The sequence below is a fragment of the Schistocerca serialis genome, chromosome 4 (assembly GCF_023864345.2).
Source record: "Schistocerca serialis cubense isolate TAMUIC-IGC-003099 chromosome 4, iqSchSeri2.2, whole genome shotgun sequence".
Lineage (NCBI taxonomy): Eukaryota > Metazoa > Arthropoda > Insecta > Orthoptera > Acrididae > Schistocerca > Schistocerca serialis.
In genome coordinates this window covers 793,549,768-793,563,762 of record NC_064641.1, presented here as the reverse complement: position 1 = coordinate 793,563,762, position 13,995 = coordinate 793,549,768, and positions in this window count along the sequence as shown.

Here is a 13,995-nt window from a genome sequence, read left to right as displayed (position 1 = left end):
AATGAGACTCGTCCGACCAGGAAACATGTTTGCAGTCATCAAAAGTGCAATGTCGGTGTTGACGGGCCCAGGTGAGGCGTAAAGCTTTGAGTCGTACAGTCATCAAGGGTACATGAATAGAACTTCACCTCATAGCCCATTTCGACGATATTTCGTTGAACGGTTCGCACGCTGACACTTGTTGAAATCTGCAGCAATTTGCGGAATGGTTGCACTTCTGTCGCGTTGAACGATTCTCTTCACTCGTCATTGGTCCCGTTCTTGCAGGATCTTTCTGCAGCCGCAGTAATGCCGGAGATTTGATGTTTTACCAGGTACCCGATATTCACCGTAGACTGGTGAGATGTTCGTACGGGAAAATCCCCACTTCATCGCTACCTCGGAGATGCTGTGTCCCATCGCTCCTGCGCCAAATATAACAGCATGTTCATTCTCACTTAAATCTTGATAACCCGCCGTTGTAGCAGCAGTAACCGATCTGACATCTGCGCCAGACACTTGTTGTCGTAAATAGGCGTTGCCGACTGCAGTGCCGTATTCTGCCTGTTTACATATCTCTGTATTCGAATACGCATGCCTATGCCAGTTTCGTTGGGCTTCAGTGTACTATCGTACAGGTAGTGCCTACGATTCGACTAGCCTTCAGACAGATGTATAGCAGATGTGGCCTGCATTTCTCGCCCGCTTGCTATCAGAAGAAAACAGGTTCCTCGGGCGTGGAACCACAATCGGACGAAGGCTACGCTTCAGCTATTTGGCTGGGAAACACTGCAACATCCTCCTTACAGCCCGGGTCTTCCACCGTGTGATTTTCGCACCTTAGGCGACCTGAAGGAGGACATTCGCGGACGTCGGCTTCAGTCGGTAGAGGGAGTGCAAGAATGGATCCCGCTGTGGGTTCACCAGCGGCGGACTGCGTTCTGCGGAACGGGAATTTATCGTCTCGTCTCTGAGAGGGGTGTCTCAACGCCTTTGGTTATTATTTTTGAATTGAACCACTCCATGGACCAGTTGTAGTGGGTGTTCTGTTTTCAACTGACAGCCCCTCATCAATAAGCTCATCGGGCAACATGTTAGCCACACTTCATAGAAGGGAACAGTTGTCGCTTTCGTGCGCTGCAGGTAGTGTAGAAGTGGTAGTTTGTGGCCATCCACCTTCGACGTCAGTGAAGCGGTGCGGCTGTTGCAGTATTTCAGTTCACCATGTTACTTTTACGATGGCTAGCTTTGATCAACATTTGATATCTTCAGCTCTAAATATAAAACGAAGTAATAAACTATGTATCTGCTTTTCATTGCTGTGCAAAAATCCTGCTCGCCCTACAAAACCAGCATGCAGAAGAAAGTAGAATTAGCTGTTTTCTTCAATTTTCGATACTACACATAATTTTTACCTTAATAATTTTACTGTTTATACTTTTTACTATTTCATACTTCCATTATTTTACATATGTAATGATTAACGCAAATTTAATTTTACAGTATTTCCACATTTTATAATTTCATCGTAAATCTACCTCTTTTATGCACGTCACACAAAATTTTTTTACGGAATGTAAATCCGTTACGCTCCTGTCATCCCTCCCAGCCCTTTTCCTTTTCTTCTCTCCATTATTCCACTCTACCTCCCCCCCTCCCCAGCCTCCTCCCTCCAAACCCTACCCTCCTACACTAGTTACGTATGTGTGCCGAGAATACCAAATTTCAGGCATTACCTCTCACCACACACACACACACACACACACACACACACACATAGATACACACACACACACACACACACACACACACACACACACACACACACACACACTGGTCATACCGGACTCGAGAGTCCATTACCGCGGCAACGTATTTTCGCCATCTGTCCCTGTATTGGTCTTTTTCCTTCCATTCACCTTCAATACCTAGGTTCCTCAAATAAACCTTCACATTGTCCTCCCATCGTTACCTCTCACCACGGACAACGCAATGGCCGACTGTCGTGATTTAACGACAGAGAACAGCGCAGAGTTATCAGTGCTAACAGACAAGCGCCTCAGCGTGACTAAATTTGGCGTTAGTGGGCTATGGCAGCTGAGACCAACGCGAGTGCCTCTGCTAACAGCACGATATCGCCAGGAGCCCCTCTCCTCGGCTCGTGATCCTATCGGTTGGACCCTAGAGGACTGAAAATCCGTATCATGGTCAGATGAGTCCCGATTTCAGTTGGTAAGAGCTAGTGGTAGGATTCAAGTGCGGCGCAGATTCCACATAGCCATGGACCAGAATTGTCAACAAGGCACTGTAGGAGCTGGTAGTGGCTACATAATGGGGTGGTCTGTCTTTCCATGGAATGGACTGGGTCCTCTGGTCCAACCGAACAGGTCATTGACGGGAAATGGTTATTTTCGGCTACTTGGAGACCATTTGCAGCCATTGATGGAAATCATGTTCCCAAATAACGATGGAATTCTTATGGATGACATTGCGCCATGCCACCAGATCACAATTGTTTACGATTTGTTTGCAGAACATTCTGGACATTTCGAGCGAATGACTTGGTCACCCAGATCGACCGACATGAATCCCATAGAACCTTTATGGGACATAATCGAGAGGTCACTTCGTGCACAAAACCCTGCTCCGGCAACAATTTCGCAATTATCTACGGCAATAGAGGCAGCATTGCTTCCGTATTTCTGAGGGCTGCTTCCAACGGCTTGTTGAGTCCATGCAACGTTGAGTTGCTGCACTACGCCGGCAAAAGAACTTCGGACACGATGTTAGGAGGTATTCCATGATTTTTGTCACCTCAGTGTAAGTATAACGTTGTAATGTTGAAATGTGTCTGTTGTTGCATCTTTCATCTTTTCACCACCTCTTTTATCTGCTTTAAGGTCTATAATATTTACGTTACAACTGTCTGAGATTGTAGGCTACTCAGCTTCGTTACATACCGATTCTAGCACCTTCGCAAATTTTTTACGTGGCCACTGAATCGGAAATTTGTCTTTGGCATTCCATTGGATGTCGGCCAATCACAAGACTTGGCGGTAGTCTATTCCATGTGCTTCGGGGTCAAAAAGTTAGCCAGTCCTGTCTTTCTTAATCTTCTAGTAGAGTCGAGTGGTGTTACTGGGAATGGTGAGGCGTGCTGTGCACTGGAGCCGTGCTTGGGAGAACGTACTGTTTTGATGCAATTATTTTCCTGAAGGCGAGACGTGATGTTCAATAATTGTACGAGGCATCAATTACTGGTGACACAATTCCAAGTTAATTTACTGTGACGAAATCTGTGCTGTTGTGGTCTGCATGCTTAGCTGGGTGGTAACATTCTCGCCTCCCATGCAAGCAGGCCCGGGATCAATTCCCGGCCGGGTTGGAGATTTTCTCTGCTCGGGGACTCGGTGTTGTGTTGTCCTCATCATCATTTCATCCTCATCACCGGCGCGCAAGTCGCCCAATGTGGCGTCGAATGAAATAAGACTTGCACGTGGCAGCCGAACTTCCCCGAATAGGGGCTTCCTGGCCAACGTTGCCAAACGCTCAAAAAAATGGTTCTGAGCATTATGCGACTTAACTTCTGAGGTCATCAGTCGCTAGAACTTAGAACTAATTAAACCTAACTAACCTAAGGACATCACACACATCCATGCCCGAGGCAGGATTCGAACCTGCGACCGTAGCTGTCGCTCGGCTCCAGAATGTAGCGCCTAGAACCGCACGGCCACTCCGGCTGGCCCATACGCTCATTTCATTTCCATTAGCGCTGTTATGTGAGAGAAATAATAGGCCTTTGTATCATTCTGCTTGCCGTTTCTGACGAACGCGTAGTTACCTAGGGCCATGCAACGGATTATTGCATCTTTTTTCAAGTTGATTTCATTGTAATGTGTGTTTAGCTTATTGACAGTATGTCATATGCTCTGTCCATGAGGTCGGGTAGGGCTTCCGATTTGTAAGGTTGCTTATTAAACTCATGCGTAGTGAAGAGTCTCTCAGTGAAACTGTAGTATTGTGTTTTCATTTGATGAGGAACAATGTATTCATACTGATTAGTCATTTCCAGCCGTCATTCATACTTTGCTTTAATACACGGAATAAAAGCGGCAACTATTTTTCCCAACCGAGGTCAGACAAATACTGCAGAGAATGAATTAGGAATCGTCTGAGAAATGTGTTATGAGACGTGTATGGAACCCAATAGCGTACAATGGTTAGTTATTCTCAGCTATTAGATAAGGTAAGGATATGCTGGCAACTGTTGCTAAACACCGTACTGCTGTGAATGGTTACACTGCGCTAATGTGTCATATTCGTATTGCGTTTGATATATGTGGAAGCGGTACTGAATGGCTTTATTCAAAGTTGCAGCTATTGCTTTCACTCTGAACAGATGAATACACACTCGAGGATACATCCTTATTGCAGTGCAAATAGCTAGAAGTGTAAAGGTGACACGAGATAGTAACACTTGTTGCTTTCCTTAAGTGCTACATTCTGCGCTGACATAGCATGTCCCTTTATTACCTGTTGCGCTTAATTATATGTTAACAGGAGTTGTTTGTGCACTCTTAAAACCTTATTCCGAGGCAGAGAGCTTTAATAATATTTCATGAGCATTATAATTTAGTTATGTCACCGTAATTAGCGCATCAGTGCCACAGAAGGTGATTAAAACTTTGTAGAAGAACACGCAGACGTGTAACTCATTATAGGTAAGCTCGATTACGCAACGAGTAAATGCATTACTTACCTACAATACTTTTCTGCCTATTATAATGTAAAGGAAAGTAGATATTTAGCATTTTACTTTGTTTTATTTTTAGAAGTGCGGATTAAATACTGATCGTTACTAGTCATCGTAAAAATAAATGTACAATTGAAGCAGTGAAATGAAAGATAAATTTAAATTTGAGTGCAGTGCAGAATCTCCGGTATTGAATGTGTCGGCAATTGTGTAGTGTGTATGTAACAGGACGTAACACAGTAATAAGGGTCGGCGTGGAGACCTGGCGGAATGGCAGAAAGGAACTACCAAGTTTGGATGTGCCCATGAGCATCCGACATGTCGGTGTTTTAAGGTGGAGTGACCAGCGTGTCTACAAGGAACTATTGTAAGTAGGCTGTTTAGGTTTTTTTATTGGTAACGCCACCTCTGTATGAAAATCACTGGCTGTGCTGTGGGCAGTCTGTGGCTGCTTTGCACTGTTGTAATACTCGCCATTGTAGTGTTAGGCAGCTGGCTGTGAACAGCCCGTAGCGTTGCGCAGTTGGAGGTGAGCCGCCAGCAGTGGTGGATGTGGGGAGAGAGATGGCGGAGTTTTGAAATTTGTCATGAACTGCTATATTTATATATGATGATATTAAGGTAAATACATTGTTTGTTCTCTATTAATATCTTTCATTTGCTAACTATTCCTATCAGTAGTTAGTGCCTTCCATAGTTTGAATCTTTTATTTAGCTGGCAGTAGTGGTGCTCGCTGTATTGCAGTAGCTTGAGCAGCGAAGATTTTTGTGAGGTAAGTGATTTGTGAAAGGTATAGTTTAATGTTAGTCAGGGCCCATTCTTTTGTAGGGATTATTGAAAGTCAGATTGCGTTGCGCTAACAAAATATTGTGTGTCAGTTTAAGCACAGTCTTGTATAATTGTTCAAAGGGGACGTTTCACTATGTACCACTTGCGCCTACGCAACACCCCGTAATGACAGTTGTGGTTGGAAGAACCTAACCAGTCCCAGACAACTGTCACGTTTTAGCAACGACAGGTGGTTGCAAACCCAACAGAAATTGCTGCCGTCGGTGAATGCAGGTCCGTCTCAATATGTTTTTAAGCAAACAGGGAACCGTATTCAATGGACACTGAGTCGAATACCTCGCAGAAATGGCTGCTCATAAAGTGTACGTCTTCAATGGACCAGAAAACACAAAATGGACTACAACTGATTGGTGATGTGTAGGGTGGTTGACGAGTGGCGATTTTACCTCTTTTAAGATGATGTAGGATCTCTAATGGACCGACGGCCTAATGAGACGATTGACTCGCAATGTGCGGACGCTGCAATGAGGCCGGAAATGGTTCAGAGGTGTTTTGGTAGTGTTCGTCCTACCCTGTCAAGGACCCTCTCATAAGATTTATTTGGACGTGAACTTGGCTGTTTGCTGTAGGATTCACAGTCATCGAGTGTTGCACCCATCCTCGATATCTTCATGACGAGCATGCTCTGGACGCTCCCATCTTCCAGTATGACAACAGACGTGCACACGGAGGTATACACACACTTTACTGGTTTGAGACGAAGGTGTTTGGTTTTGTTAGGCGCTCACAATTTTTCACACAGTCCAATTTCTTTACTCAGTCCAATTTAGCCATTGTAACGAATGACGATGATGACGAAATGATGAGGACAACACAGACACCCACTCTCCGGGCAGATAAAAACCCCAACCCGGTCGGGAATCGAACCCGTGACCCTGTGATCCAGAGGCAGCAACGCTAGGCACTAGACCACGAGCTGCGGACACTTTACTGGTTTGGGGAACTCTCAAGCACCATACAGCACTTCGGCTGGCCACCTTAATCACCCTGTCTTCATCTCATAGAATCTGTCTGGGACTCTTTAGAACAGCGACTGAAACGTAGCAATCAACATCCCTGCAATTTGTGTTAACGACAAAGCAATTAGAAAAAGTTTTTTTTTCTTTGTTCTTTGAGGCCCGCAGTGCAAAATAAGTCCTCTAATGACATGATTACTATGAATGTCAGCAAGCTACACTGCTCTTTAAATGGTTTTTATTTTATTAATCACTCACGATGAGCCCATTTCGGCCTACTGCCATCATCGGGTGCTCTGTAAATACATAAGTAAGTGACGTTCTTAATGCAGTGGTATGTAACTATGATCAGAAAAGTTATAATACATTCGTTTCTTGTTTTTACCTTACATTTAATATTGTTGCTGCCATGTCCTGTCTTGTTTTAGAATTATTAGCTGGTCTTTAGATGTACATTGGAGACATATATCTGACTTAAGTCTGTTTTCACGTATGCTATTTTTCTCTTGAGAGCTTGGAAGACAGTGAATCAACGATATTACATATTTACATAGTTAGCATTATAAGTAAGTGATTTGTTGAAGTTCGGTTGTTTTTCATTATTTTTATAGGTTTCGTCCTAATTACCTTTTTGCATGCAATCTGTTTTAGTTTTAGTTTAGTTTTTTATGTTACATTTTTATTTTTTCGTAATAACTTTGGTTTTGTCTATGATTCGTGATGTTTCCTTGGCGTTATGAGTTTGTTGTATACTCTTCACGTTGTTGTCGCTGTCCCTGTGGACAGGAATTATTTAGTGTCTCTCTTTTATTACTGTACCCGTTTTCTTGCTTTATAGTGTGAATAAAATTTTCTATGTACGTTACAAAGCAAGAAAACGGGTAATGTAATAAAAAGAGACACTAAATAATACATATCCGTAGTAACAGTAATAACAACATGAAGAGTAGACAATAAAGACCTCACACCAAGGAAAAATCACAAATCACAGGCAGTAAAAAATTACAAAAAATAAAAACGTAACGTAAAAACCTGAACTAAAACTAATTCCAGGCAAAAACATAATTGGAACCAAACCTACAAAAATAATAAAAAACAACCGAATTTCCACACATCACTTACAACAGTAACCATCTATACATGTATTATCCCCTGTCATCCAAACTGCCAATAGGAAAACAGCATACATAAAAAACCGACTAAAGTCGGATATACGTCTCCGACGTACATGTAGGGAGAAATTAATAGCTAAAAAAAAAAAAAAAAAAAAAAAAAAAAAAAAAAAAAAAAAAAAAAAAGACAGGACATGGCAGCAACGACATTACATGTGAGGCACTTTTGTGATCATAGCTACAGACTATTATATTAAGACCATCACTTATTTTTGTATTTATTGAGCACCTGATGACGCCAATAAGCCGAATTGGCTTCATCGTGAGTGATTTGCAGGGTGACAATTATTGAACTATATGGAAAACACGTAAAGTAGTTACAAACTACGGCATGCAATCACTATATTCAACATGTAAACGTCACTACAGTTATTCACATTTTGGTAATGACATGTTCGATATGCCTGCCATATTTGCGATGATGTGGCGCAGACGAATAGCGAAATTCTGCATGACACGCTGAAGTATCGGAACATCGATGCTGTCGATGACCTCGTGATTGGCTGTTTCCAGCTCAGCAATGGTTTTGAGGTTATTGCTGTACAGCTTGTCTTTAATACAGCCCCACAAAAAGGAGTCGAATGCGTTCAGATCCGTAGAATATGGCAGCCGATCGAGGTCCACGCCAGTGGCCTCTGGGTACCCCAGAGCCTGAATGTGGTCCCCAAAGTGCTCCTCCACGACATTAAACACTCTCCTGCTTCGATGGGGTCGAGCTTCGTCTTGTATGAACCACATCTTGTCGAAATCATGGTCGTTTTGGGTAACGGGGATGAAATCAGCTTCCAAAACATTCACGTACCGTTCGGTAGTTACCATGCCGTCAAGGAATACCGCACCGATTATTCCGTGACCGAACATTCACACCACACAGTCACCCGTTGAGCACGAAGAGACTTCTCAATCGCTAAATGCTGATTCTCAGTCCCCCAAATGCGCCAATTTTGCTTATTGACGAACCCATACAAATGAAAGTGGGCTTCGTCGCTAAACGATACCAAGTCCCGCGGCTAACCATATAGTTTTAACGTCCTAACGCAAACCGTTCAGAAGTCATGTGGATTTTATTTCTTATGGATCAATAATTGTCAGCCTGTATAAAATAAATACGCCAAAGAGCAGTGTAACTGGCTGATATTCGTAACAATCAAAAACATATGTGATGATGTAATTTTAGCGAAACTTGTCTGTGCAGAGAAGGAGAAAAAATTTAAGACTTCTCATGGTGGAACCTACGGAAAACTAAATTTATGCTCTTATCAGTTTCTGCAAGTCTAACACGTTATCAGTTTTCAATAAAGTTCTTCCAATGGTCATATCTCCAAAACTTTGTCCTTGCTCACATGCAGGTCACTTGCTTGTAACCAACCACCGGAATAATTGCATAAGACACAGCATATTGTATTTTGGGCTAACTCACATCACCGCAATAAGAAACAACTGTCACAGGACACAAGGTCACCAACTTCCAAAACTATGTTGTAAAGGTTTGTAGGAGCATCCATTATGTTGATAACCATCTGCATAAAAATGTAGTCTGCTAGAGAACGATATAGCTTTGACTGATTTAATCACAGATACGGCAACCAATATGTTTGACCCACATTCAGAACAATTGGAATTGATAGAACGTCCGCGAACTAGAATACTGTTAAACTAGAATTTCAGTGTGAGAACTACTGTACCGTCATGTACATAACTTTGTCTTAAACCGTTAACCAGAATAAAGTACGTAAAATTTGAAAGACAGATCCATGATGCACTAATATACGTGTATACCATCTTTGCAAAAAGTAATGATGATCTGAAAGTAATTGCAATTTTACAGTTGTCAGTACAAGTAATTTAAGGAATGCTTAAAAAAATACATTTCACGTCAGTATAATTTATAGACGAGGAAATGTCTGCACGACTTAAAACGAATTAAAAACATTTGGATTTCCGAAGAAAACCTAAATATCAGAGAGAATAAAAATCTACTTCCACGAAGTGATAAAAATCAAAATGGAGACCAAGCTGGGAAAATTGAAATCTTACCACCTCGTTAGGTAGCTAGTAATAAGCGACCTAAGGTGATGATAGCCGTGCAGTTATTCATATAATCGCCGTAGGCCCCTGCGCGATTTTATCGCAAGTTAAACTAACAAGGGGAGGCCGCCAATTGTGAAATTCAGATTCGATTCATACTGCGCATAATAAAAGCTCATAGCCAGAGGTGTAATGTGGCAAAGCACCAAGATGCACTTCTCAGTCGTTGTCGAGAAAATAGACAGTTAAAAGAAACCGTTGCGGTGAAATACTCTCGACGATTAGTAATTTTCTACAGCGTCGTGGAGCAGCGGTAAGCGCTCGGGTTCGTAATCCGAAGGTCGCCGGATCGAATTTCGCGCCATGCAATTTTTTTTTTTACTATTAGTTTTTTGTTATTCAAATATATATATATATTAATGAATTGCTTATGCATGTTGGTGAAGGCGGATCGCTCTCCAATTGTACCGCCTCCATTTTTCCGTTTTTTTTTAACAGGGTGTACCAAAGCTCTCCCGTCCGCACTGATTTTCGACGATGTTATAAGTTGCGCTAGGGACCGCATCTACCTTCTTTCGAAGTTAGCAGGCAACTACGCTGTTATGCGGCGGCTCGTTTCGGCCCATTCATCTGTCCTTCAAGTGTAACGAGCGAGTAACGGAGTTTATATTTCATACCTGCCACAGCAAATTTGTGTTCGTGGGGTCTCTATTCTAATTCGAACGTTTGACTTACGCTATACGTATTCGTTTCGGAATATCGTTTCTACGTCTTCCGTTAACTATGCGTGGTTAACATTATAAAGACAATTAATAACATTTGTGAAATACAACTTTGTTTGCGGAAAACATAATGATGTTCGAAGTCGCCAGTTTTTCCATATATATATATTTGAATTATAAAAAACAAATACTAAAAAAAAGGTTGCATAGCGTGAGATTCGATCCGGCGACCTTCGGATTACGAACCAGAGCGCTTACCGCTGCGCCACGACGCTGTAGAAAATTACTAATCGTCGAGAGTATTTCACCGCAACAGTTTCTTTTAACTGTCGATTTTCTCGACAACGGCTGAGAAGTGCATCTTGGTGCTTTGCCACATTACACCTCTGGCCATGAGGTTTTATTATGCGCTGTATGAATAACATCTGAATTTCGAAATTGGCGGCCTCCCCTTGTGAGCAGGGAATTTCCAGCTCTGTCCAATGTCGAGAAGCTTATCAAAGATGCAAATGAAAAAAAGTCAGAAAAAGATTGGAGTTGCAGTGACGATAGATCTAAACACCAAGGCATTTAATAATGGATCAGTTAAAGCAATGCAGCTACACGCTGAGAAGTTCATTCCGTAGTGTTTGAATCTGTGGATTCTGGTTAAGCATGGCAGATTGAAATCAAGTCTACTTAACGCGTTATCTATACTTTAGTGAGGTGGTTTCAATTAAATATATGAACAAGATAAACTTGCCAGCTACAGGAGTGTACCAAACACATTTTACACTGTTGGGAAAAAATTAGAACACCAGTCAGACGCTTCCAGTTAATTTGAAACTTATTATAGAAACGAAATGAAGCACATGAAATAACTGCATTTGCAGACCAGTAACATGAACGGTTCTCAGGTATCAGGTATGTACCCGTTTGAAACACGAATATTAGGCTCCGGGGTTGGCAATGACGGCATGCATCGATCATAAACGTGACGAATACTGTCTTTGAATACGTTATTCCTCATCTGTTCGTACGCATGGCTCTATAAGACTTGTGAGTAGACTAGTCATACGAGTTTTCTTGTCGTTCCATCATGTCCTCGACGTGCTCGGTTGGAGACAAATTCGGCGATGTTGCTGAGCGGGGAAGCTAGTGCCTGGCTTGCAGATCACGTTGAGTTTCACGGGCAGCGTGTTGGCGGGCATTAACTAGTTGGAACACCACCCCACCTTCCTGCTGCAAGAACGGCAGAAGAATTCTGCACATATCGAGCGCTGGTCAGCAGTCTCTCCACTAACACCAGAGGTGAACAACAGTTGTAGCTTATCGCACCTGAGGTGATAAGGCCTTGCGTGAGACCAGTGAGTCTGTGTTCGAGACAACGGTGCGCTGTTCTGTTATCCAGCAAATACTGTGACGGCCCACCAGCCGAGCCGTGCACGTCGATGCTGTGGCGAGAGTGGAAGACAGGCAAGAGGTGTGCCTGTCCATGGTCACACTGCCAGTAATCTGATCGCAACATTTGACGTTGACACATCTGGGTCACATTTGCTCTTATATGTGCTGCGCAAGCCGTACGATCTTCCACTCTTGCCCTAGAATATAACAGTCTTGGAGGGCGTCCGTGCTGCGTGGACATCCAGAACCTCGTCTGCGAGTGCGAGAATCTTCACAAGTCCACTGTTGCCAACATCGCTGTACAACTGACGTGGCACATGGCAATTCACCGAGACGATCATCCCGCCACTCGAATCGCCACAATTTCACCTGTATCAATCTCGATAAGTTGGCTAAAGGAAGTCTCTGTGGCATGTGCCTGCTTGCCGCACACGTTTGCACCACACTGAATTTGGTACGCGTGTATTTTAAAGGGTAGACACAGACGGCGCACTGGAGTCTATGACACTACGCCATCTGCTGCGAGACGACGTTGAAATCATTATTAGTGGTGCATCTACCATTCCCCAAGTGGCATATTCTCTCATCCGATCAAAATCGACATCGCCTTTCAAGCTGAACTTACACTACTGGCCGTTAAAATTGCTACACCAAGAAGAAATGCAGATGATAAACGGGTATTCATTGAACAAATATATTATACTAGAACTGACATGTGATTATATTTTCACGCAATTTGGGTGCATAGATCCTGAGAAATCAGTACCCAGAACAACCAACTCTGGCCGTAATAACGGCCTTGATAAGCGTGGGCATTGAGTCAAACAGAGCTTGGATGGCGTGTACAAGTACAGCGGCCCATGCAGCTTCAACACGATACCACAGTTCATCAAGAGTAGTGACTGGCATATTGTGACGAGCCAGTTGCTCGGCTACCATTGACCAGACGTTTTCAATTGGTGAGAGGTCTGGAGAATGTGCTGGCCAGGGCAGCTGACGAACATTTTCTGTATCCAGAAAGGCCCGTACAGGACCTGCAAGATGCGGTCGTGCATTATCCTGCTGAAATGTAGGGTTTCGCAGGGATAGAATGAAGGATAGTGCCACGGGTCGTAACACATCTGAAATGTAACGTCCAATGTTCAAAGTGCCGTCATTGCGAACAAGAGGTGACAGAGACGTGTAACCAATGGCAACCCATACCATCACGCCGGGTGATACGCCAGTATGACGATGACGAATACACGCTTCCAATGTATGTTCACCGCGATGTCGCCAATCACGGATGCGACCATCAAAAATGGTTCAAATGGCTCTGAGCACTATGGGACTCAACTGCTGTGGTCATCAGTCCCCTAGAACTTAGAACTACTTAAACCTAACTAACCTAAAGACATCACACACATCCATGCACGAGGCAGGATTCGAACCTGCGACCGTAGCAGTCGCACGGTTCCTGACTGCGCGCCTAGAACCGCGCGACCACCGCGGCCGGAGGATGTAACCATCATGATGCTGTAAACAGAACCTGGATTCATCCGAAAAAAATGCCGTTTTGCCATTCATGCACCCAGGTTCGTCGTTGAGTACACCATCGCAGACGCTCCTGTCTGTGACGTAGTGTGAAGGGAAACCGCAGCCATAGTCAGCGAGCTGATAGTCCATGCTGCTGCAAACGTCGTCGAACTGTTCGTGCAGATGGTTGTCTTGCAAACGCCCCCATCTGTTGACTCAGGGATCGAGACGTGGCTGTGCGATCCGTTACAGCCATCCGGATAAGATGCCTGTCATCTCGACTGCTAGTGATACGAGGCCGTTGGGATCCAGCACGGTGTTCCGTATTACCCTGCTGAACCCACAGATTCCATATTCTACTAACAGTTATTGGATCTCGACCAACGCGAGCAGCAATGTCGTGATACGATAAACCGCAATCGCGATAGGCTACAATTCGACCTTTATCAAAGTCGGAAACGTGATGGTACGCATTTCTCCTCCTTACACGAGGTATCACAACAAACTTTCACCAAGCAACGCCGGTCAACTGCTGCTCGTGTATGAGAAATCGGTTGGAAACTTTCGTCATGTCAGCACGTTGTAGGTGTCGCCACCGGCGCCAACCTTGTGTGAATGCTCTGGAAAGCTAATCATT